Source organism: Syngnathoides biaculeatus, chromosome 8 (assembly GCF_019802595.1).
Source record: "Syngnathoides biaculeatus isolate LvHL_M chromosome 8, ASM1980259v1, whole genome shotgun sequence".
Lineage (NCBI taxonomy): Eukaryota > Metazoa > Chordata > Actinopteri > Syngnathiformes > Syngnathidae > Syngnathoides > Syngnathoides biaculeatus.
The window spans coordinates 12,404,492-12,430,837 of record NC_084647.1 but is presented as its reverse complement, the minus strand read 5'-3'; the positions used below and the strand labels follow the sequence as shown (position 1 = coordinate 12,430,837).

Here is a 26,346-nt window from a genome sequence, read left to right as displayed (position 1 = left end):
GCAAGTCCCATAATTGCAAGCCCTGGAACAAAAAAAACTGTCTTAGAAACTTCTCATCACGGAATACAAATTTAGTAATCCTACGCTGTATAACACGGTTATTACTTCGCTGTAGTGCTATAGTGCAGATTTTTATTACAGTTCAAACTGAATGTTTTTTATACTGTTCGTACAATATTAGTGTTATCCATTGCCCGCTCCATCCCTACAAATTCAACATACCAGCTCATTGGCATGACCAGGATGTCCGCGTTCATCGGTATAGAATTCAAAATGTTCCCACATCGTCACGGTGGCGTTGGGCTTTGGAGCTAATTTCATTTGTGACACTCAACTTTTTGTCACGGCACGGTGGATCAGCTGTTAAAGCGTTGGCCTCACATTTCTGAGGTCCCAGGTTCAATCCCGGACCCGCCTGTGTGGAGTGTGCGTGTTCCCCCCGTGCTTACGTGGGTTTCCTCTTGGCACTCTGGTTTCCTCCCACATCCCAAAAACATGCAACATTACTTGGAAACTCTAAAATTGCCCCTAGGTGTGATCGTGTGTACGGCTGTTTGTCTCCACGTGACATGCTTTTGGCTGGTGACCAGTCCAGGGTGTACCCTGCCTTCTGGCTCCATCACTCCCCGCGACCCTCGTGAGGATAAGCGACAAAGAAAATGGACGCATGGAACTTTTTGTCACTGTAACTGTTTTAACATACGCTATTAGCCGTGGTGAACTTCTTTTTACACTTATGACAATCAAGGTTCTATGAAGACGATACGAATTACCATCTGTTACTACGGGGATTTTTATAACTATGGTAGGTGTGGCCTGAACAAGATGCTGTACGTAATCATGTCTTTGACAAATGCGTAACTGAAGTTTCCCTCGGCCTCCTGCACCTTCAACCTTTAAACGCAGCCCCAACACTCAGCACACACATTTGGAAAAGTCACATGCATCCATCTACTGCTAATCCTGCAATCATTAGCATCTTTTACTGTATCATGAGCCTTGTAGTCGTTTTCAAACATTATGACAGTACAGTACAACCTCGGTTCTCGACCACAATCCGTTCCAGAAGGCGGTTCGAGAAGTGATGTGTTCAAAATCCGAATCGATATTCCCAGTTACAATTAATTGGAAAAGAAATAATGCGTTCCAAGCCTAAAAATTGCCTTTTTAAAGCATTTTTTTTTTTTTTTAGCTTTTCCTGATAATCAACTGCATAGTGTACTGCATCACAATAACAAAGCGCGTCATGGGTTAGTTGGTTGGGCCACGCGTGTTATATTATTTCCGTTTTTTTTTTTTGTGGGGGGCGTCCGAGTACCGGATTTTTGTTCAAAATCAGAAGCAAAAACAAACAAAAAAAAAGCTTGAAGTTTTCGTTGGAAAACCGATTTGTTCGAGAACGGGGATGTTCGAGAACCGAGTTTTCACTATTTGTGGACAACTGTGTCTTAGGCTCACAAAAAGCGCTGTTTAATATGGAATGTACAAGTCTTTCCTATAACTACTATTGTAGGTCACGTTTTCAGAGGGATAAAAATGATTCAAACGGTTACGTTTTACACATCTGCTGTGCTTATTTTGCTCGGAAGGCTCATTTTTCAGCACGAGTTAGGCTCCGCTTGCATCTTATACAGTGCAGCTGTGTTTATTATTGTAACTATTCCACGTAATATCTCAGTGGCTTGGTTTTACAGAAAAAGCCGGTTGTTGTCCCCCTAAATAATTCAGTGTTCAAGAGGGGAATGTAGAGAGCTTTTTCGTGATTGTAACAATCAAATTGCAGACAGTTGCATCACTGCACTACGCGTTCCACTCTTCACATTTTGGCCGTCTGTCTGTGCTCTTTACCGAATTCTTTTCCCGAGCAAATACATCTGCACTTTCTAAATGCCATACCTTAATAAAATGTATTCCTGTAACACACAAACCACAACCATTCACATATTTATTAATGTTCGAGTAAGTTACAGGTTTTTGATCATATTTTTGAACGGGAAACACGGTTGGGGTTGGGGGTTATTGCCTCATAATCGAGAGGTTGTTGGATTCGAAATCTGAGACACCCAATCTGGAGTAGGCAAGTTTTTCCATCTGTCTCACCAAGAAAATATAGTGAAGGAAAAATGTTACCATTCTTAACTGATATAAAATTATTTGGAGAAGTTAACAACTGTATAATTGAACAAAAAAAAGTAAGACAAAGGAATATCAAACACCCCACTTAAATGCAGAACAAACTCATAACACTGTACTGTACATTTTTAGATTGGAATGATAGAAATTTTTAAATATATAATATATATTACATAAGCACACATGCATTTGTGTATAGAATTGATGAATACTGCAATGATCACCCAAATGGTTTCCATTTCTAGTTCCATGGTAATAATCACGTTTCCTCTTTGGCATCACTGGTAGCCTTCTACTGTGATATTGCAAAAATAAATAAATCATTGGGGAAAAAACAGCTAAACACGCTTGTTGATCCAGTAATAAGGTACAAATAATGATAATAAGGCTCATTAACACTGGTTACAGAATCTGAAGTCGGACTTTGGAGGATCCACTGTATTAAATATAGCGCTTATATTGCATTTTAATGTGTAAATATGCCTAATTCTGTGTACGTATTCTGAGACCATGGTCCTCAGTCGGAAAAGGGTGGTTCTGGTTCTGCCCCAAGTGGAGGAGTTCAAGTATCTTGGGGTCTTCACGAGTGAGGGAAGAATGGAGCGGGAGATCGACTGACGGATCGGTGCAGCGTCTGCGGTGATGCGGACTTCGTATCGGTCCTTTGTGGTAAAGAGGGAGCCCAGTCGAAAGGTGAAGCTCTCAATTTACCAGTCGATCTCCGGTCCTACCCTCACCAATGGGCACGAGCTTTGGGTCGTGCCCAAAAGAACAAAATCCCGGATATAAGCGGCCGAAATGAGTTTCCTCTGCAGGGTGTCCGGGCTCTCCCTTAGAGATAGGGTGAGAAGCTCGGTCATTTGGGAGGGGCTCATTGTCGAGCTGCCGCTCCTCCGCATTGAGAGGAGCCAGATGAGGTGGCTGGCGCATCTGATTCGGATGCCTCATGGACGTCTCCCTGGTGTGGTGCTCGGGGCATGTCCCAGCGGAAAGAGATCCCGAGAACGACCCAGGAGGACGCTGGAGAGACGATGTCTCTCGACTGGCTTGGGAACGCTTCGGGATCCCTCCAGAAGAGCTGGAAGAAGTGGCTGGGGAAAGGGAAGTGTGGGTATCCCTGTTGATGCAATTTCCCCCGTGACCTGACCCAGAAAAGCGGTAGAAAATGGATGGATGGATGGATATCCTGTATAATTTTAGTGCTTTTTAAATGTAATTCCACCACTTTATACAGTACCTCTGCCGTACAGTCGTAAATATGTGATTCAGCAACTAACGCTGTGAAATTTAAACTCGGTGCAGTGGCACACCAGGTTTGTGTTATTAATGAAGAGTTCATGCAAAAACGGGCTCAGAGGAGAGGAAAGAAAAGCAGAAAGTGATGTGTTTTATGCGTTAAAAGCTTGCATTAATGCATGATTGTCCTAGTTTGCAGGGCACGATGATAAAACACAATAGGTGTTTTCTATGTGTGTGTGCGCTTGTTAAAAGTGCAATCCCGCTAAATAATTTATTCTTCTTGCACAAAAACCATCAGTCCGGGCATGTTTATCAGCCAGGCCCAATGAATGAGAGACTCTGGAACGGAAGGGGACATCCACTTGCAGGGTATAATAATGCCCAGCGGCGGGATGTCGAAAATGACACTCTAGTCGGTCTTTTCTTTATATTATGTACAGCCTTAGGTCAGGATATAAGCATACAATCTCTTCCCAACGTACAATGCTCAGATCTGTAAAGCTCTCCATTCAGGAGAAGAGTGCCAGATAGGAGCAGATTAACCCTAAGCCTGTGTTTCATTGTTGGTTGCATTTTTTAATTAATTGTCATCGCCGTTCTTGTGGATTTGCCAAATAACTGTGGTAATAATTACTTATTAAAGCGCTGAAAGTACTATTGCAATAGGAAGTTTTTTTTGTCCTCAATAGAAAACAGATCAAAAAAAAAAAACCCTAACCCTAACCTGGCTCTCAAGTGCATGCCAGCACAATAACCACTAACCCCTAAATTGACGCTTTTTTAAACAATGACAACCATGAACCCCTCTTTGAGACGTCACCTTATCGTGGTGGGATGAGCTTAGGAGCTAAGTTGTCTCTGGTAGGGTCTCCCATGGGGAAAAAGGTCCTAGGTGAGGGACCAGACCAAAGTATGGCTCCATAAACTCCTAGGATCAGTACAAATATTGGATCTAGGTTCGCCTTGCCCAGACGTGGGTCACCGGGGCCGCTCTCTGGAGCCAAGTCTTGAGGTGGGGTCGGAAGGATAGCGCCTCATGGCCCGGCCTGCACCCACGGGGCTTGGCCGGGCATAGCCCGAAAGGGTAATATTTAGTCAATATTTTAGGTTAATTGAATACTCTGAACTGCCCTTAAGCACGAGTGATTGTCTGTTTTAGTGCAGTGATTAACAAGTGATTCATTCACGGCGTTAACGCTTCTTTCCACAAGTCAGCAGGAACCAGCTTCCATGTGACCCTGAACAAGATCATTGTTGTGATCAATGATAGATGCATTTATTCTGGATGATGTTTCATCGATGACTCAGACAACTGTAATTATCTATGCATGAAGTAGCTCTGCCATCTTCCCATCTCTGCATCTCTTCTGCCAATTCCTGAGAGATCTCATGCCCACTCCCAAGCTCTCCTATCTGGGTTTCCCTGTATCCCTCCGAGTCCCAGCAAAGAACATCCTGGTTTAGTCCAAGAGCCACTTGAGTAACATCTTTATAGAGCCAAACAGAAGGAACATACGTGTCTCATTTGCATGTTGGCTGTGTGACTTTACGTTTATGTGCGCTCGGGCTGACAAACAAGAGTGGACAAAGCGGAAGAGTTTGCGCTTCCCGTGACGGGCAGCGATGATTGCTGTCCATAAATCTATGATGTGACGCCGCTTTGCTTATTAGTGAGTGAGTGCTAATTCAGATCCCACCAAATGAAAGGGCAGGCAAGCGGATTACAACGATTACATAACATATGCTATTCTCTATGGTAAGAGAGACAGTAAATACATCAGTAGTGAGCTGGTATCCACTTGCTGAAGCTGAAAAATGCCCGACAGTAATATTGAGCATGAGGTAATATAAAACAACCTTATATGCAGCCCAACTGTTTTGATTATCTACAGTGGATATAAAACATCGACTGTACATACAGTGAAGAAAATAAGTATTTGAACACCCTGCTATATTGCAAGTTCTCCCACTTAGAAATCATGGAGGTGTATGAAATTTTCATCGTAGGTGCATGCCCACCGTGAAAGAGATCAGCTAAAAAGAAAAATCCAGAAATCACAATGTATGATATTTTAAACGATTTATTTGTGTGATCCAGCTGCAAATACGTATTTGAACACCTGAGAAAACCAATGTTAATATTTGGTACAGTAGCTTTTTGTTTGCAATTACAGAGGTCAAACGTTTTCTGTAGTTGTTCACCAGGATTGCACACACTGCAGGAGGGATTTTGGCCCACTCCTCCACACAGATCAAACAGGTTTCTGGGCTGTCGCTGAGAAACATGGAGTTTCAGATCCCTCCAAAGATTTTCTACTGGGTTTAGGTCTGGAGACTGCCTAGGCCACGCTAGAACCTTGATATGCTTCTTACAGACAAGGTTCTTTATGCAGCTAACGACCCCACGCAGATGCATCTGATTCAGGATACTACGTGGAGTGGAGGTGGACTTTTAAAGGCGGACGAACAGGTCTTTGAGGGTCAGAATTCCAGCTGATAGACAGGTGTTCAAATACTCATTTGCAGCTGTATCACATGAATAAATCTTTTAAAAAAGCATACATTGTGATTTCTGGATTTTTCTTTTTAGATGATCTCTCTCACAGTGGACATGCACCTACCATGAACATTTCAGACCCCTCCATGATTTCTAAGTGGGAGAACTTGCAATATAGCAGGGTGTTCAAATACTTATTTTCTTCAATGTACTTAGACGCTGTTCCTATGCCAGCTTTTATAAATTCGATGTGCAGTAACCCCGAATCTCAGATCTGGTAATTCAACCCGCAAGGCTGTGGTCAGCAGTGATCCGATCCAGATGAGATGTCCTTGATGAGGACAAGCGCGACAGAAAATTAACGTTTGGGGAAACAGATTCTTTGACAGCCAGCGACAACACAATTTTGTAACTACTCGAGTTTTTCTGGAGGACACAAATCCCCCCCTCGCCCCTTCCCCATCCCAATAGGTGGATATCTCTTAATTTGCATCCGAGGCATGGAAAATTAATTTCAGGTGCAGAGCTGAGCTCAGTTATCTCGCAGTAGTGCGATCCCCGCAGTCCGCCGTGGCTTATGTAAGTCCTGCGTGATGTGAGCGTGTGCAAACCTGGCTTATTTCACGTCAAAGTTGCAAGTTCACTCATCAAAGGCAATCCTCTTTAAACGTACTGACAAAATTAAGTGGACTTTCACAATCCAATGAAAAATTCCGCCTTTATAAAAAAAAGGTTAATTTCAGTGTAGTTTTGTCACATTTCAGTATAAGCGGTGTGCAGCGGTGTACTATATGATATGATGATCTTGAATGATCACATAATTGAACAGATGTCGCTTGTAAAATATTCCACAAGGTTGGACTTTATTGCGCTACTTCGGAACAAAATCTGCAGCATTTCCAATATTTTCTCTGGTTGTTGAAGAGCCACCCACTCTTTCATTATTTGCTGCCTTCACACCTTCAAATTATTTCTTTGACTTTTGCCCATCTGACGCATCAGCTCGGCTGAGTTTGCTCATACTTTTGCAGCAGATACAGAAAAGACACCATATTGCAGCCCGGAATAGAATCGTCGGTACAGTATCGGAGATAGAGAGTTAAGTGGATCTGTCAGATCATTTTGACCCGGTTCTCCTAATTCATGGGCTGGGTGGATGAGTGAAAATTGAACCTTTATTAGATATGCTGGGAGAAGAAGGAAGACAGCGGAAATCCGACTTTCTCAACCTTAAAGGGGAATTCCGGTGGTTTGGAGTAACAATGTATCCAATCCGTCATGTAATATGTACTCTATTTCTACAATGTGATGTTAAATCTGCTCTCATTTAATAGTGTTTTGAGAAGATTTTTAATCACCAATTACGAATTTTCAGGGGCGGTGCCATTTTCGCAAGTCACGTGAACTACGTACGCGGGTGTGACGTGTTACGTGCCGTTCTAAATGTTCGATTACATGGGACGCCATTTATGCCTAGCGCTGATTTCTCGGATTTATCCTCATCTGATGGAGAAATTATCGGTTGATCGGGAAGACGGAGGAATACTTCCATACGGATTTGAACCTGTGGCTGTAAATGCCGCGAGCTCCAGGGCTCGGTGGGGAGCGAGCTCTGCCACTCGGCTGTAAATAATGTTGAATATTTGGATGGTTCTTCGGGCGGAATGACGCGGAGTCTGATGAACTCGCTCCACCTGACGAGCGAGCTCCGGGGCTCGGCGGGGAGCGAGCTCATGGCTCTTCTCGATCAACCGATACTGCTATTTCTTCATCAGATGAGGATAAATCCGAGAAATCTATGCTGAGAATAAATGGCGTCCCACACGAGCGTTTGGAACGGTACGTAACACGTCACGTCCGTGCACGTAGGTCATGTGAATGGCGAAAATGGCATCGCCCCTGAAAATTCACAACTGTCGATAAAAAAAAAAAAAATTCTCAAAACACTATTAAATGAGAGAGGATTCAACATCACATTGTAGAAATAGAGTACATATTACGTGACTTATTGGATACATTGTTCATGCAAACCACCGGAATTTTCCTTTAACGGAGCAAGAAAGGAAGGTTAACTAAGGACGTTTAAAAAGGACGCTGTGTGACTCAATTAGGCGGAATAGAACTATTGTGATAATCACCTCATCAATCAGCAAAGGAGGGAAAAAAAGAACAATACCACATTCGGAAAATTGGGCACTTACTGTATTTGCAGACGAGGGTGCGGTTTCTTCTATTAAAGAGAGATACCTTTATTTGTACTAACACTCATTTGGAATAATCATGAGAAATAATGGGTGAGGACAAATTAAATGATAATCATGAAGAATTGTAACCGAATGAGAAGAAAATGAGGTTTCATTGGTGAACTGTTTGAAATAATGCTTTTCTTTCTGAATGCTATTTGATGCAAGTGTTTAATTGTCTTAAATATGGAGGTAAATTGGGTGGCCAAACAACCTTTGACATCAACGTTCACGTACTTGAGATGTGGGAAGAGGACCGATTTTGTCGGTACAACTACGACATCCACTTGGATTATCCTTAGCAGGCTCGGCTTCTTTCACCTTCCTGTTTTTTTTGTTTTTGTGGAATGAATGAATAAAACTGAAAAATACATCTGAAACTTGAGTCGAACCGGCAGTGAAATCTCAAACAGTTTTTTGTCATGATTTTTAGTTTAGGTCGTTAGTTTAGTAGTCACTACTGCAGGAGGGAGCAGGTGGAGGAACAATTAAAAAGATGGAGGCTTGCACAAGAAAGGAGACGGGTAGAGGGGGAAGAGTGAACCTCCAGGGAGAAGAGATGGCGAGGGTGGACGACTTCAAATACTTGGGGTCAAAAATCCAGAGCAATGGTGAGTGGGGTAAGGAAGTGAAGAAACGGGTCCAAGCGGGGTGGAACAGCTGGCGAAAGGTGTCTGGTGTTCTATGTGACAGGAAAGTATCCGCCAGGTTGAAGGGCAAAGTATATAAAACAGTGGTGAGGCCGACCATGATGTACGGATTAGAGATGGTGGCATTGAAGAGATAACAGGAAGCAGAACTGGAAGTGGCAGAAATTAAGATGTTGAGGTTCTCGCTTGGGGTGAAAAGGTTGGATAGGATTAGAAATGTGCTCATTAGAGGGACAGACAGCCAAAGTTGGATGTTTTCGAGACAAGGTTCGAGAGAGCAGACTTCGATGGTTTGGACACGTCCAGAGGCGAGAGATTGAGTATATATGGGAGAAGGGTGCTGAGGATGGAGCTGCCAGGCGAAAGAGCGAGAGGAAGACCAAAGAAAAGGTTGGTGGTGGTTGTGAGGGAAGACATGAGGACTGTGGGTCTTAGAGAGGAGGATGCACAAGATAGGCTCAGATGGAAAACGATGACACGCTGTTGTCCCCCAATGGGACAAGCCGAAAGGAAAAAAGTACTCACTAAAGTTCTACCAAAGTACCCTGGTCTTCCTTAATATCTTTTGCAAATGAAATTAAATGGTCCATTTTAGACACAGTAACCCAGAACGCATTTTTAAAAATGGTTTTCAGGTGAAGCCAGTGGCAGTTGGATGTATACGAGCGCCGATACGAGGAAATGGCTATCTATCGATCTATCTCGCGGTTGATCTAGATTGAAGATGTTACGAAAATGTATGTAATGTGCACTGAGTAGGGAAATCGGTAGGTCACATGCACGTTGCCCTAAAATGAACACATTTCGTACAAAGGAATGGATTAAAACGGTCAGCGTAAGAATGCGTGCGGCATCCCCGCCACACCGTCGCCAATAAGAGACTCACACGTCTTCTGCTGCTTGTGTTGGCTTCCCCCCGCAGGCCCCTCCTCTTCCCTCCTCCGCCGTCGTCGTCCTTTTTCCTCTTCGCCCTCGACGCGTCGTCCGCTTCTGTCACAACTCGCCTGCCTTAATTGGCGGCGCTCGCGGCGCGGGGCCGATCCCGGTCGAGTGGGCGCAACCGGCGTGGAAGCCGCACCAAAGGTGACATCCGAAATCCCGAGAGGGGTTCTGGCGCGCTGGGGAAAGGAGAGACGCGAGTAAGAATGGGCCTCCTCTTTCTGACACAATGAAGAGCATTGACGGATGGGAATGAAGCCACCGGGTCATTGTGAGACGCTTGGAATGGGAATTTGTGTCAGGGGGGAAAACAGACAGTATATGCGTGCCCTCTGTGACTCGCAGCCAGTGTGTTGCACCTAAATGATCCAAAATTATGGATTTACTACATACAACATTGGTATTACCGGCCTGAATCTAATCAATAACCATAGAAACCACGTGGGATGCCCTTTGAGTTTGATCTTTATGATCCGATCTGTACGATCCAGCATTTGAAAACACTCCTGCGGTGAAAATTGACAGTCAAAGGATATTTATATAATTTAAAAAAAAAAAAAAAAAAGCTGTTCCTTCTGGAGGTAATATTACACTGTGGTTATATTAACATATGGTACTGATACATTGGTAATTTTATAACATCACATATTACAAATCAGCGTTCCAAATTATTCCGACCCTGGTTGGCCTCACAGTTCTGAGGACTCGGGTTCAATCCCAGACCGGCCTGTGTGGAGTTTTCATATTCTCCCCGTGCTTGCGTGGGTTTTCTCCGGGAACTCCAGCTTCCTCCCACATCCCAAAAACATGCAACATTAATTGGACAATGTCAATTGCCTCTAGGTGTAATTGTGAGTGCCGGTGTTTGTCTCGGTGTGGCCTGCGATTGGCTGGCAACCAGCTCAGGGTGTACTCCGCCTCCTGCCCGTTGACAGCTGGGATAGGCTCCAGCACTCCCAGCGACCCTCGTGAGGATAAGAGGCTAAGAAAATGGATGGATGGTCTAATCTGCAGGCGCTATAGAGTGATAAGGCAAGGTTGTTTCGGCCACCAAGGAAAATGAGATATTGACAATGGTGTGCTTTTTTTTTTTTTTTTTTTTCTCTCCTTTGCAGTGGGGTGTTCATTTAATTCAAGTGGACAACAACCCTCCTGAATAAGCTTATCTACCAGAGTGTTCGCCACTGTATGAAGAGGTTCTATTGACCCGTGAGCCAAATCCTCAGGTACAGCTCTCGGAAGAAAATCCAATGCGTATACAGTTTTGACTGACACTTATTCAATATTTAACAATACGTGTTCCGTTGAGATTAAGGCTTTTCGTGTTTTAGGAATGGACTGTATTATACCGTGGGGGGTGGGAGGGGGTCTTTAAAAAAAAAAAAATAATAATCTTGTCAGCGGACTGTAGTATATCGGGAATCAAAATATTAGACACTGTTCTGCATCCACGCATTGACAATAATAGCAAATCTATCCTTCATTCTCTGACAGCAGCAGTGAAAACTGAGTATGAATTAAACAGCTAATTACCACCCATACCCTCACCCTTTCCATTACTCTCACTTATTGGTAGGACGTTAGAAGAAAGGGGGGTGAAAAAGAAAAGCGGGCAACATCAAGACGCCGCTTTTGAATATTTAAAAAGTCTTCTTTCACCAAACTGCAAACGAGCCAAATTCGCTCATAAGATCACAGCCGCGATTAGCGAAAAAGTTGAGACGGCGGAAGGACCAAAAGGATGCTCATTAGGGGTTAAGACCTCGCAGATAAGCCTCGGCACTCATCCAAAACGTGGCCTTTTGTGCCGAGCATCGCCATGGTTACCGCCCGATTCGAAACGGGACTCAGAAAGGGAGGCGTGATGTAATAAGAGCAAAGGCCGACGCTTGTTTTGCAGATAGACTGCTTTGAAATGAGGTTGGACTAGTAAAAGTCACGACTGTTTAATACGCGCCGATACATTCATATTTCACGTGTTTTTAAGAGCGCTGCATCTGCCGAGAGCACCGTATGGTAAAAACGTTAATGGATTTCTTTATAGGGCTAACATTATTCATCAGCCTGTCTTAGAGAATTTAAATTTCCACATCCCAATCGTGTCACATTCCATCAGAAAAAAAAAATGTTTTACAGCACACCCGTGCAATTTTCTGCACTTCGAGAGGACATTTTACGGTTACGGCGCAACAGCATCAGTTTTTGGCCGAGCCCTGAGTCCCCGCGCGATGGTCTGCGCTGACTTTGATGCGGGCTGACTGTGTCAATGCGGGCACCTGACACTTGACGGATGGAGGACAAAGCGGGGAGGCGGAAGATCCCGGACGGGGAGAAGATGATGCATTCATTTATTGTGAAGGTGAAAATGCGGAAAAATCGACCCGCGCTTTCACGTGTGGTGCACATCAATGCATCCGTGATCCATCATCTGGAAAATGAAATGAAAAGAAAAAAAAAACAAAAACCTTTTAAATGCATCTCTTGTTTATGATGTGCGTGTATGAAGAGCCCAGAAAGCACAACTCTTCTCCTTAATGGACCAAAACGATATACGGCGCATGGGCCGGAGGGGGGAAAAAAACTGCACAGAAGGAAGACGGAAAACGCGCTAACTGGATGTACTCCCTGGACACAACATTAGGGACATCTGCACAATCTCAAAAGCTACAACATTTCACCTAATTTCCAGCCTAAGAGCCGCAACTTCTTTCCCACGCTTTCAACCCTGCGCTTTATGCGGTGATGTGGCTAATTTGTGCATTTTTTTCCCCCTAACGGCCGCAAGGAGCCACTCGAGCGGAAAAGGTAAGAAGGAGAATGGTGGAATATATGTGCCGAGGAAGTGACTTTTACCGGCCCTGTTAGCACTGCGCTAGCGTTGTGCTAGTGTGTTGCTGCTGTGTTACTGGTGTGTCTCAGTGACATTTACCACTAAGTTTTATGTCAACCGGCCCTGTTAGCGCTAGCGTTAGCACTAGCGTTAGCGCGGCGCTTGGTAATAAAGCTCTTATAGTGGATTTCATCACCAACCTTTTTGAAATAAAAAGCTATGTTTGGTCTTTATTAATGTTAGGGGCTAACAATGTAATATACACTTCTGAAATAACAAATGAGCTCAATTTACCTTTAATTATGAATTAATTAATCCTAGAAATCTCTATGACGAGGTTAATCATGCTAATCTTCTCACAGTAATTTTCAACAATGATTTAACAAGGGGGGGGGGCGGCACGGTGGTTCACCTGGTAAAGCATTGGCCTCACAGTTCTGAGGACCTGAGTTCGATCCCAGCCCTCCCTGTGTGGAGTTTGCATGTTCTCCCCGTGCCTGCGTGGGTTTCCTCCGGGCACTCCGGCTTCCTCCCACATCCCAAAAACATGCAACATTAATTGGACACTCTAAAAAGTGTGATTGTGAGTGTGGCTGTTTGTCTCGATCTGCCCTTTGATTGGCTGGCAACCAATTCTGGGTGTACCCCGCCTCCTTGCACGCTGGCAGCTGGGATTACCTCCAGCACTCCCCACCACCCTTGTGAGGATAAGCGACTAGGAAAATTAATGGATGGATGGATGTTTTTGTCAGTTGAGCGGGATGTCACGTGCTTTGAGTACGACTATGATGAATTTAGGATTGTCAGCGGGCGAGTAAATGCTTTATTCTCGTGTAAGCGTTCATATTAATAATTCAGAAGTGGGTCTTGGTTCAGCATCTGTCTTGGAAAAGTTCAATGGAGAAGCCCAGTCCATTCCCACCCACCAGCCGCCTTAGCCTCGCTCTCTATCCTCTTTGCGCCTCTAAAAAGTGCCATATGGCTCTAACACCTTCTGATAGAAAAAAAAAAAAAAAAGGATCTCATCAGCTGTAATTGGAGGAGCCGCGGCGGTTGGCTTTCTCGAGCAGGGACGGATTGAGGTTGCGGATCGATTGGCGGGACGGCGGAGGTGGGCGGCAACCCCCCCCCCCCCCGGTGGCTCGATGAATGCTCAGCACAAAATGTTTTTTTGTGTTTTTTTTTTTTTTGTTGCTGTCACGAGTACAATCGTCGCACGCTCAGGTCGTCGTCCAACCCTGAGAATCGTAATTAGCCATTTGGCTGATTGTCAAGTGGAAAGAGGCGCGTTAGATTTTGCATTAACCTTTCATTACGCTTGCGTTAAACAATAAAGAAAATGTCAGAGGGGTGATCATCACCTAAGTGATTGATACATTTCATTGCGAGAATCTTGCTTGAGTCCTTCCATGCGTCGCCGAGCATGCAGTGTCACGTCATCCGTATTATTATTAATAAATAGCTTGATACTGATGATAATTTGGCCGATATGCAGTCTTCCGCCAAGGTGCTGCAGCATTTGCTCATCGCAGCTTAGGAGGGGAAAGGTCTTTTTTTCCCCCACACTCACGGTGTTTTAAGTTCTGGTTGCCATGGTGATGTGGAGCAGCTGTGCCTCGCGGTGTGCGAGAACATCTTGGCCCAGGTTAAATCCCGACCTGTTTTTATTTACCCCGCCCGGTTGTCCTTTCGCTCGCAGAACGAAACGTGTGATGGGGAACTCATCTGAAACGCAACGATAATGAAATGTATGTTAGATTTTTTTTTTTTTTTGGTTAATTCCAAAAAAATCAATCAAAAAGCTAAAGAAGAAGCAACAATGCTTTGATATATTAGTTTGTGTGACATCATGTATGATAACAGTTAGTGTGTGACTATGTATTTTTTCCCTAAGTGTCAAATTTCAACTCCAATACCCATCTGTTATAACATCCATCCATTTTCTTTTGCCGCTTATCCTCACGAGGGTCGCGGGGAGTGGTGGGATGGGGCATTTTGATTTCCTATAAATGTTGTGCAAGTTGTCAATTGAAAATATAAAATAAAAAACTTGCAGATATTTATAAATCATGTGTAAACCTTGTTAACTCCATCAATCTATCAATTTTCTTAGCCTCCTAGCCTCACAAGGGTCACGGGGAGTGCTGGAGCCTATCCCAGCCGTCAACGGGCAGGAGGCGGTGTACACCCTGAACTGGTTGCCAGCCAATCGCAGGGCACATAGAGACAAACAGTCGCACACACAATCAAACCTAGTGGAAATTCCATCCATCCATCCATCCATTTTCTTCGCTGCTTATCCTCACAAGGGTCACGGGAGTGCTGGAGCCTATCCCAGCTGTCAACGGGCAGGAGGCGGGGGTACACCCTGGACCGGTTGCCAGCCAATCACAGGGCACATCGATGTTTTTGGGATGTGGGAGGAAACCGGAGTGCCCGGAGGAAACCCACACAGGCGGGTCGGAAATCGAACTCGAGACCTCAGAACTGTGAGGCCAACACTTTACCAGCTGAGACACCGTGCCACTTCTGTTATCACATTATGTATTGAAATAAACATCGTTTCAAATTACTAGATGTTGTTTTAATCAGAAGAGAATGAAATATACCACACTGTGCTGGACCAGTACTGGAACCAAAACACCTTTTGCTTGCACAGACATTTCAAAAGACCATTGAAACAGCCGAGGACACCCAAATATACGCCACATTGATAAATTGTAGCAAAAGGATGTTATTGCTGAATCTGTACAATGCCTTTTGTTAGTGTTGTCTTGTTACTTTTGTGAGCGTTATTGTGAAGTTGAAATGATTCATTGAGTAGCTGTGACTGCCAAAAATTCACCATTTTCCAGAATTTTCCCCATTGCTACTACAGCTGGCCGGCCAAAGTAAGTCACATAGAACTCACAAAGCCCGTGTATGTGTCAGAATGTACAGAACATTCTCGTCACTTAAAGATTCCATTCCATTAAAATATTTTCATTTTCCATTTCCCTATGCATAACAGGTAAAATGAGTCAGTGACTTGGCTTAAGTTTGACATCAATGCAGTTTGTCCATTTTCTAGAATAGCCTTTGAAAGGAGAACCGGAGCAAAACCATCGGATCAGTGCTCAGTGTCCTTATGCAGTACATACACTCCTCATTTTTCAAGTTCTACCGACTTCATGGCCGGTACACGCCCACTCACCTCAGGAAAAATGGCTCAGCAACAATGCGGCCGTGTCTCGTGTAAAACTTGGTACAGTATTACCTTCCGGCCTCAGTGGAGTTGAGAAATAAATGGCTTCAATTGAATTAAGCAGAGGGGATTACACAAGGGGAACGGTAAATGAACCTAAGCGTTTCCGAAGCAAATTTGTGCTCTGATCGGGCACAATTTGCGCAGGATTAATTTGGAAACATAAGCTAGAACACACACTAAAAATATATTTATGGCCGTCGTCATCCTCTCTCTACAGAGCTCGTGCACGTGACGTCACCATTTTCTCGGCGCCATATTGCCGGTCAAAAAGAGCTGCTCGACAGTGTGGGGGACATTGAACGGGAGCAGAATATTCACAATGTCTGAGACTTGTTGTGCTGTTGGTTGTCACAACAGACGAGACAGATATTCAAAGAGATCATTCTATGGAATACCAGATGAAAAGACCAGAAAAGATCAATGGATATAAACGTGCTGGATGGTGCCCAACCAAACACACGTGACTGTGTAGCGATCACTTCACTTCAGGTAGGAATTATCTTACTTTATAGTCTCAAATCCCAAGAAGTATTTATATTGCCAAGTTGGCTCATTTGATGATAATGCGTTAGGGAGTCGTCTCCAACGTACACGAAGCGTGTTGCAGCCGCATGTTAAACTTTGGTAAGCCTCTCCCCGACAGACATTTTTTTTTTCTAATATGCATTGTTCTCAAATGAGTCAGATGGGTATTTAAAAAAAAGAAAAACTGTCGGTCACACAGAGGTTTACGTAGGTTAACATGTGGCCGCAACGCGCTTCCGTGTACGAGGGCTGGAGCCTACCCCAGCGGTTTATTTTCTTTTTTTAAATACGCATTGGATTCATTTGAGAACAATGCATATTTAAAAAAAAACCAAAAACATCTGTCACGGAGAAGTTTACCAAAGTTTAATGCGTGGCCGCAACATGCTTCCATGTACAGAGGAGCCGACCCGTTGTCCCCCCCCTCCCCCAATCATAGTTAATGAATGCGAGTTTGTGGAAAACCAGGGGTCATTTATTTAAATATTGGTATGTGTATTGAAAATATATGAGTGGGTCCATTGGTATGTGGGATTTATTCCTGATTGCGAACGGATCCAGCAACCAAGTATTTGTACGCATCCAGACTTTTCTACGCTTTCAAAATCTTCCGTGTATATGTTGACAACTTACTCACCAGATCCATGTGTAGATCCAGTTGTTCAAGACAAGCGGAAGCGGGTTGATAGTCCAATGTCCCATCGGCGAAAACATCGACTTCGGCATTAAATATGGCTCCTCTATGCCAAGTGTCTCTCATTTTTCCACATACCTTCATTTATCATCACCTTCTAAATGTTTAACGTATCGGACAAAACTCTAGGCGTCGTGGTATAAGACGTATTTTCGTGCCATCTCCAACCGACTTAGCATTGAAGAATGCTTTGTTTGACCGTCACTTCCGGCCAGTGACATGATTTGATGACGTAGGCGCACGAGCTCGATAGCGAGATGCTTTTCAATGATTGGTATGCTATTCTTATGCTTGAATAAAATACAGTACAGGATACTGTACGTGCAGCCTTGAAAGCCATATAATAGAGTTACCAGCTCTCATTTGTTGTGTTATGTTCCCTGTTAGTGGACAACAATTTCAATGCTTGGTGAATTCTGCTTCATAACGACAGTAAGAATCTCAAATGGGCAAAACGGGACTTTGCTATTGAACGCTTGGTCATCGGAAGACAGAGATATCGCCAACTCCCAATCACAGCAAAGAAATGAAAAAAAAAAAGAAATTAAAGAGAAAAGCAATCCAATCAGGTTCTAGCAAAATTGTGGCTTTACAAGCTATCACCTCACCCCTGATGCGCCATAAAAACACACATGGACCATTTCTGGGGCGCAAGCATCATGGTACAGAACATCTGCAAAGCTGTACAGGAATAACCACTGCGGTGCATTGGACTGTTGGTTGCTAGGAAGTAGTAGATCATAACTTGTGTTTGGAACTCTGCAATCACTTTCTACCGAGACCACCTCCTCTGAAGTGATGTTAACGACAGAACAAATGATTTTACTTACGATGGCCATTTTTCCTTCACTAGTGGATGAAACATAACCTGTGAAGGTCATTTTAAAGAAAGGAAGCTTCACTGTAAGACTGTAAGAGCACACACCTAATACATTTTGTTGTTGTTATTGTTTGCTGATTTGATTTATTCCATTTTACACAGAAATGTACAGGTCTTGGAACAAAGTAGAGGCAGACATATTGAGAAAATAAGGCCCAACAGTGATAGTACTGAAATTCCAGAGAAAACAAATTAAGTGAATCAAAGAAAAGTGGCCACGGACAATATGAAAAGGCCGACGGCAATACTCAGGGAGCAGTATTTCTGCCAAGTATTGAGTGTGTCCTACATGTGACGAGAATCTCTTGTTTTGTGTCTGTGCCAAGGATAGGGAAGTAGTACGGGGGGGTCGTAACCTGGTTCTGCAAACCTTCTTAACTCGCTGTATGCACTGCATTAGATTGAATAACAGGATCTGAAAAGACTGAAAGCCACGCTTCGATGAATTCCAAGTACAAGAATTTCAGAACCCTGACCTCCACCCATCACCGTCATGGCCCTGCCGGTCCCTGTCCGGGCTCTGCCGGGCCCCGATGCTGCACGCACCTGCAGCAATCAGTGGAGTAATCACGGCCTATACAAATAAGACCACACGTACGGTCTGGCCTTTGCCAGATCGTTGCCTCACGCCTCGTTCCCGCACTCTCCTGATCCTGTTCTTGCTCTCACGCGTACCGACTCCTGCCTGCCTACTGACCAGCCTTTCATGCCTGCCGAGTTCATTACTGCTGCTTCCGTGGACTGCCTGTTGGGTTCTCGACACCGGAGTAAATAAAGACGTTTCCCAAACTGCCTCTGCGCCTTCTGAGTTGTGCATTTGGGTGCAACCCCATGTTCCGGTCGTGACAATCACACACCTTTTAGTTTGAGCTAGAATAAAGATCCACAGCATGTGAGCCGGGCAAGATCCGTGTTTGCGCTTTGTCCATCATGTCAAGCAGAAGAAATTACACCAGGGGAATTTTAACTGTATCAACGGGTCACCTGGGAAGCCGAGAGTAGCGTTGAAGGTAATGACATGTTTAAGCCTCGGTGTGCATTGACTGTTTTATGAACTGCTATTTTAACAACTGGTTGAAGGAAACATTTCTGTGCTGGTTAAATGGTAAATTTGGACTGTTAGTCATGCACTGACGTTGTATTCATACTTATATAATATATCCTCTTTGGAACTAGCCCTTCCAATCCTTCCAAAACTGAATGCATGCTGTGTTGGTATACAGTAGTAGAAAAAGGTCTGCTGATCAAGGGATGAATACACTCAGTACTGTAATTTCTGGTGTGACGGTTTGAGCGCTCCCCCGTGCTGAAAAGTCCCCTTTTGAATTATGTGCATGCGTTACTAACAGGGGAACTCTGGGTATGTAGTAGACTGTTACTGGGAAATCCCTCTCTCATAGTTCCCCTTCTTCTACATAGAGCAAGCTAACATACGTTATATCCTAACCGTAACCCTAACCCTAACCTTAAAACAAAAGTATACTCATATCTGTACATTCGCTGTGTTCGTCTTTCTGAGACGACCATAGCGAACATGAACACTCGGTGACAAGTTGTCGAATGGCACATGTAGAAGCATGAATGCGGATGTTTCAGACTGGCCGGAAGGAACAAAATATAAGCGTGCCCGCATTCATATACGTGCGTGCGCATTAATCACAAGAAGACTTTTCAGCACCGGGAGCGCTCAGATCATCACACCGGCCTACAAGCCGCGACTTTTTCCACACACTTTCAACCCAGCGGTTTACGGGGTGATGGGCGTAATTTGTGCATTTTTCTAACGGCCGGAAGGGGCACTCGAGCCGAAAACGTAAGAATGAAACCGGTGGAATAAGTGACTTTTACCGGCCCTGTTAGCGCTGCGCTAGCGTTCGGGCTGTGCTAGTGTATTGCTGCTGTGTTACTGGCGTGTCTCAGTGACATTTACCAGTAAGTTTTATGTTAACCGGCCCTGTTAGCGCTAGTGTTAGCACTAGCATTAGCGCGGTGCTTGGTAATAAAGCTCTTATGGTGGATTTCATCACATCAACCTTTTTGAAATGAAAAGCTACGTTTGGGTTTTATTAATGTTAGGGGCTAACAATGTAATACACACTTCTGAAATAACAAATGAGGTCAATTTACCTTTAATTATGAATTAATTAATCATGGAAATCTCTATGATGAGGTTGATCGTGCTAATCTTCTCACAGTAATTTTCAACAATTATTTTACAAGGGGGGGCCGGCATGGTGGCTCAGCTGGGAAAACGTTGGCCTCACAATTCTGAGGACCCGGGTTCGATCCAGGCCCTCCCTGTGTGGAGTTTGCTTGTTCTCCCCGTGCCTGCGTGGGTTTTCTGCGGTGAGGCGAGTAATTTGTGCATTTTTCCTAACGGCCGCAAGGGGGCACTTGAGCCAAAAAGGTAAGAACGAAACCGGTGGAATATATGTGCCAAAGAAGTGACTTTTACCGGCCCTGTTAGCACTGCGCTAGCGATAGGGCTGTGCTCGCATGTTGCTGCTATGTTACTGGCGTGTCTCAATGATATTTACTGGTAAGTTTTATTTTAACCGGCCCTGTTAGGGTTAGCGCTACCGTTGGCACTGGTGTTAAACTCTTCCTTTGAACCGTCTTTCTTTGTAAACATCTCATGTTTCGATGTGGGCACCTGCGGCTTTTACACGCTTGTATCAAATGCTATTTCCTTTACGAAGGTACTCAGTGAGGCTTGTAACCAGGTGCGCTCCGTAGGCTGGGAATTACGGTATTTTGTGTGTTCAGATTTAAAGGTCAACCCCTCCCAAAAAAACACAACACATTTTAACGATCCATTATTCATATAGTTAGCTCAAAATGACCCAGGCAATTATGTTATGATTAGTTTAACCATGTGCCTACGGCTTGCATTGCACCTCAGATCACATGACCAATAAGTTAAGCCTTACCACGTCTGTGGCACACCGGTGCAAAGATGCAGACAAAAAAGGTCCTTCCAAATCCACCACATAAATTGTGCAGAGGTTGCAATTACATAACGCATGCGGTCTCTTCCTTGACACCCCTGAAAAAAAGGTGGCAATGCCCGAGAGCCCAATCATATAGGCCACACTCAGAGGCTTTGTAATTACACAGGCTCGGGGGAATTGATGAGCTCTGCTGCCCATAAAACAGGTGCCTTAAGTAATCTTATAGAATGAAGGAAGGCATTAAGAAGAACATGTATGTCCTTGTTGGATCGGCGCGGCAGCGTTTTAGATAAAGTCGTCGTTAAGCGATCCCTCGCGGCGCTTTTTGTGACACGCAGCTGCGGAACCAGCGTGGCGGCGTCTCCATTTTAATTCAAATACCGTGTTTACTCAGGTAAGACAACACGCAGGTGCACGAGCGGGTAGACGCCGTCGAGCGCGGGCACCTGCGACAGCGACCGCCCGCCTGGAGGGATGTCGGCTGACGGGCCGGATCAGAAGGCAGACAAGTGACAAGAGGATGTCCTCAGAATAGCGTCGTCATCCATCTAGTTCGGATGATAGCGGCGGCATTTGTTTCCTTTTTTTTTTTTTTTTTTTTTTTTTTGATCTGAGGACTTACACACTCCGGTGCCCACTTGAAGACAAAATCATCTCAAAAAGTGGGAAGTGCAATCTTTCAAAAATGGATAATTTCGTTCGTTTAAGATTTGCTTCTTCACTCAAATTGATGATACATTTGGTGCAATCCTTTGTGCATTAAGTTTTGAGCTTTTGTTTGTGTGTACAGGTGGGCCTTCAAACAGATTCCTTTATAAGAGGTAGTGGTGAGTGGTTAGTGCAGCTGCCTTGGAGTTCAGAGAATCCGGGCTCAATTTCCGGCCCCGCATGTGTGGAGTTTGCATCTTCTCCCAATCCAACATAGGTTTTCCTCCCACGTCCCAAAAAAGTATGGTAGGTTATGGTAAGTTTTATTAAAGACTGTGTGAATGTGAGTGGGTCGGCACGGCGGAACAGCTGGTAAAGCGTCGACCTCACAGTTCTGAGGACCCGGGTTCGATGCTTGCGTGGGTTTTCTCCGGGCACTTGGGTTTCCTCCCACATCCCAAAAACATGCAACATGAATTGGACACTCTAAATTGCCCGTAGGCGTGATTGTGAGTGCGACTGTTCGCCCTGCGATTGGCTGGAAACCAGTTCAGGGTGTACCCAGCCTCCTGCCCGTTGACAGCTGGGATAGGCTCCGGCACGCCCCGCGACCCTTGTGAGGATAAATGGCAAAGAAAGTGGATGGATGGATGTGAGTGTTAATGATTGTTTGTTTCCATGTACCCTTGCGATTGTCTGGCGACCAGTTCAGGGTGATGCAAGTACGGTGTGTCTTTTGGAACAGACTTTAACAACTTGTGGTCCGCGACATTTAAGTGAAACCTACATTGTCCATACATATAAAAAATGTTTTTCTGTATGTTTTTTGGTTGACTGGAGACTTTCTCAGGTGAGTTTGGGCGAAAGGTGCGGTACACCCTGAACTGGTCACCAGCCAATTGCACGCCACCTGTTTTTAATGGACTCGACATGTCAGTATAGTGGAGGAATGTAGCATGGATAGAATTTATGTTAGAGAAATTCTGACTTCTTCAGACCTGAATGAATGAACACGATTTGGCGGTTACTGTTGGGTCGTCAAATCTGCTCAACTTCAAATCTTTGTTGATATGAATGATAAATCAGTTTCACCGCATGATAGATCAAACAGCTAAATGGATTTATCTCGCCCATCCTTGCAAGTCACAAAAAGCTTTGCTCGAAAGTGTTGAAACATTTTCTTGGGTGACAAGCCAATTAATTGCTGCGGCGCAACACTTCATGTCAGCCCGCGAAGGGAACACTTTCGTCTCGGGTATAAACTAACCTTTTTTCACGCTGCCATTAAGAGCATCCACTGATGGTAATTGCAAGTATTTTACGAGACAAACGCTCCGGTGAATGGAAGTATTTCCCTGCAGCACATGAAAAGAACTACTTGCGCGTATTTCAGAGGAAACTGGCGGAGGGGAAAAAAAAACAAAAAAAAAAAACAAAGGATTCTTCGGTATTCACAATGGGATCAAATTCAGTTTTAACGTCTACAAACATGGATGTAGCTTCTGCACCATTCCTTTAAACATTTAAAAATGTGGATTCAGTATTACTACTTAGTAATATATATATATCTTCTTTTCCTTTCGGCTTGTCCCGTTAAGGGTCGCCACAGCGTGTCGTCTCTTTCCATCAAAGCCTATCTCGTGCATCCTCCTCTATAAATACTCACTGTCCTCATGTCCTCCCTCACCACATCCATCAACCTTTTCTTTGGTCTTCCTCTCTTTCACTCTTTTGCTTGGCAGCTCCATCCTCATCACCCTTCTACCAACATAGTCACTCTCTCTTTCCTCTGGACATCTCCAAACCATCGAAGTCTGCTCTCTCTAACTTCGTCTCCAAAACGTCCAACTTTGGCTATCCCTCTAACGAGCTCATTAATAATCCTATCCAACCTGCTCACTCCGAGCAACAACCTCAGCATCTTCATTTCTGCTACCTCCAGTTCTGCTTCCTGTTGTCTCTTCTGTGCCACCGTCTCTAATCCGTACATCATGGCCGGCCGGCGGAGACTCGTGTCACATAGAACACCAGACAACTTCCGCCAACTGTTCCACCCAGCTTGGGCCCGTTTCTTCACTTCCTTACCACACTCTCCATTGCTCTGTATTGTTGACCCCAAGTATTTCAAGTCATCCACCCTCGCAATATCTTCTCCCTGCAACTCTTCCTCCTGCGCTCCTCTCATTCACGCAAAAAACAGAATATGTTTTACTTCAGCTAATCTTCATTCCTTTCCAGCGCCTTCCTCCATCTTTCTAATTGTTCCTTCGCCTGTTCCATGCTTTCACTGCCGATCACAATATCATCTGCGAACATCACGGTCCAAGGGGATTCCAGCCTAACCTCATCTGTCAGCCTATCCATTACTACCGCAAACAGGAAGGGGCTCAGCGCGGAACCCTGATGCAGTCCCACCTCCACCTTAAATTATTCTGACACACCTACAGCACATCTCATCGCTGTTCTGCTGTCCTCATATATATATATATATATATATATATATATATATATATAAAACATAATATCTGAATGTCTCGAGAATGTTTTGAGTTCAAGAGAGAGACAACATGAGATAAACAATTACTGCAAGGGTGCTTAACAAAAGAAGTGAAACCAAGAGAGTCTTGCCAGCTAATCAGCAAGATAATTGGGAATTACTCTTACGTGACGCTGACAAATGTAGTGTGTGTGTGTGTGTACTTGTAGATACAGTATGCATGTTGGATGTCCGTACTTGGAATTTACTTCAAACCTTTGGATTGCAATGAAAATGTGACATTACACTGAATTTCAATTCATGACATCGTGGAACCTCCAACACAATCGATCCAGTGATACTGGTTGAGTACCAAAATTTTCCAATTTCAAAACGACTTTCCCTACGTGATTTGTTCCATTGGCCATGAAACCTTTTACTCTACGGGATATTTTAAACAACATTTTAACATTCAGACACACAAGAAATGCCACCCATTTTATAATAAAACTAAAACAGAGTAAAACTACTCCTCCTTTCAAAATAACAGCTAATGGCAAACGTTGGCAGGATTTTATATTAACTCAGTGGTGTTTAGCAGTATTGCTGGAATTAAAACGTTTCTACACGGTTTAAGATTTTGATCGGCAACAGCGTTGATTGTAAAGTAGAAAAAGTACACAATGTCAGCAGAGTGAAACAATTGCTGGACTTTGGGCGTATTTGACTTTGGAGGCCACACTGTAACACAGTTGGGAAACAATTATTTTGAAAGAAAGTCGGGCCAAGAAGTCAATTAAATCAAAAGCACGCAATCAACTTTTCCATAGGAGGCTGCGCTGCCTTGCATAAACAGTGCAATTAAAGCATTTGCCTCGGTAAACAAAGCTAAAGTTGCATCAAAGGCAGCAGATCCTCAGTGGTTATTTACCACCCTGAGCAGCCGGCAAAAATCCATAACATGAGCAGAGATCAAAACCAAAATAAGATATGAGACATGCCAGCTAGCTACTAGCGATAGAAACGATCCCGGGATGACTTTTATGGATTCCTCCATATTTGGGCCATGCTTGGTTTAAACCGCAAATGAAAGTCACAGTCAAAGTCAGTTCATAATTAAGCACACACTGTGTGTGTGTGCGCGCGTGTTTTGCGTCCTTCAGGGTGTCTTAGTGCGTTCTGTGTGTGTCCTGTCTGCTCGACTTGTTAATGGAGCCGGATCAGCTCGGCCTTTGTAAGTCGCGAGATCCTCGTTTGACAGCACTGAGAAACGGCCTTTGCAGAAAAGCACTCAGTCACTTCAACGTCTATACGAAAAACTAAATGGAGCGGATAGTGCGTCATCCATGCGCAAAGTTGCGGAAGTGTCATTCGACATCCAAGTGGTCGCCGTATTGGCTGCATCGCCTGCCCGTGATCTCACCATGGACATTCGCCATTGAAAACACGCTTTGGCCCCGAATGTGGGACACGCCGCCTCAGACACGGAAACATCTCACAATCGAGTGAAGTGTCCGGGGCAATATTACCCTATCGTTTCGTTTAGATGATACGCGGATCACTTCTAACTAACAACAGACTCCCAGACAGTATGTATGAGCCAGCCGGCCGAAGCCATGCTCGTCCGCGAGGCACGGCTTTGGCGACGGCTCCTTCGGCCACCTACTATGAGACACGGCAGCTCTTTTCAAAGAAGAGAACATCTCACAATCGAGTGTAGTGTCCGGGGCAATATTACCCTATTGTTTCGAGCCATATTTAGATGATACACAGAACACTTCTAACTAACAAGACTCTCAGACAGTATGTATGAGCCAGCCCAGCTGAAGTCGTGCTCGTCCGCGAGGAGTGATCGGCGGACACATCGACACGTTTAACACCTCTGACTTACGGACGGGGAGCTTTTGTCACATTCTGAAAGGATGACGTCCCCCCCCGCAACTAGTGTTTTTTTTTTTGTAGCTCGATATACATCAACCTGTCATTTGGAACCCACAAAGCTCTCGTCCTTTGCACCCGTGCAATCCATTTTTCACGACGAACCGGGTCTCTTGGAAACTTATGAAGGGTAAATCCATCCTCCCGAGGTTTTCGAGCAATATCCTGCAATGCAGCGAGCCGGCATTTTGGCTAACACGAAGGAACAACGAGCTAACTTCCAGTAGGTAAAACTAGTAGAAACATACGAGACCTCTTGAGTGGGGATCTGCTACTAATGTCACTTCCTGCTTCATCTGGAAAACAAATCCCCCCGAGAGGATTTTCATGGCCGGAGTGACTAAAAGCCATATGTCAAAATCATGTTTTGTGGTGAAAAAACGGATGGGTCCATGTCGGCTGCCTTTTTTTTTTTTTCCCCCATAATAACACACTAAAAATCATCCATTTCATGAC

At 44.3% G+C, this 26,346-nt stretch overlaps 1 protein-coding gene across 12 annotated transcripts in view; it reads right to left on the bottom strand.

Moving 5' to 3' along the window:
- b3gat1a (beta-1,3-glucuronyltransferase 1 (glucuronosyltransferase P) a) overlaps positions 1–26,346 on the bottom strand; it is a 156,522-nt gene that overhangs the window by 41,395 nt on the left and 88,781 nt on the right. For 10 of the 12 annotated variants that reach the window (XM_061827063.1, XM_061827062.1, XM_061827069.1 and 7 more), the window contains one exon: positions 9,649–9,880. The exons of the other annotated variants lie outside the window; for them this stretch is intronic. The gene's annotated coding sequence lies outside the window, so the exon portion shown is untranslated. The remainder of the gene's footprint in view (positions 1–9,648; positions 9,881–26,346) is intronic. 12 annotated transcript variants of the gene reach the window in all.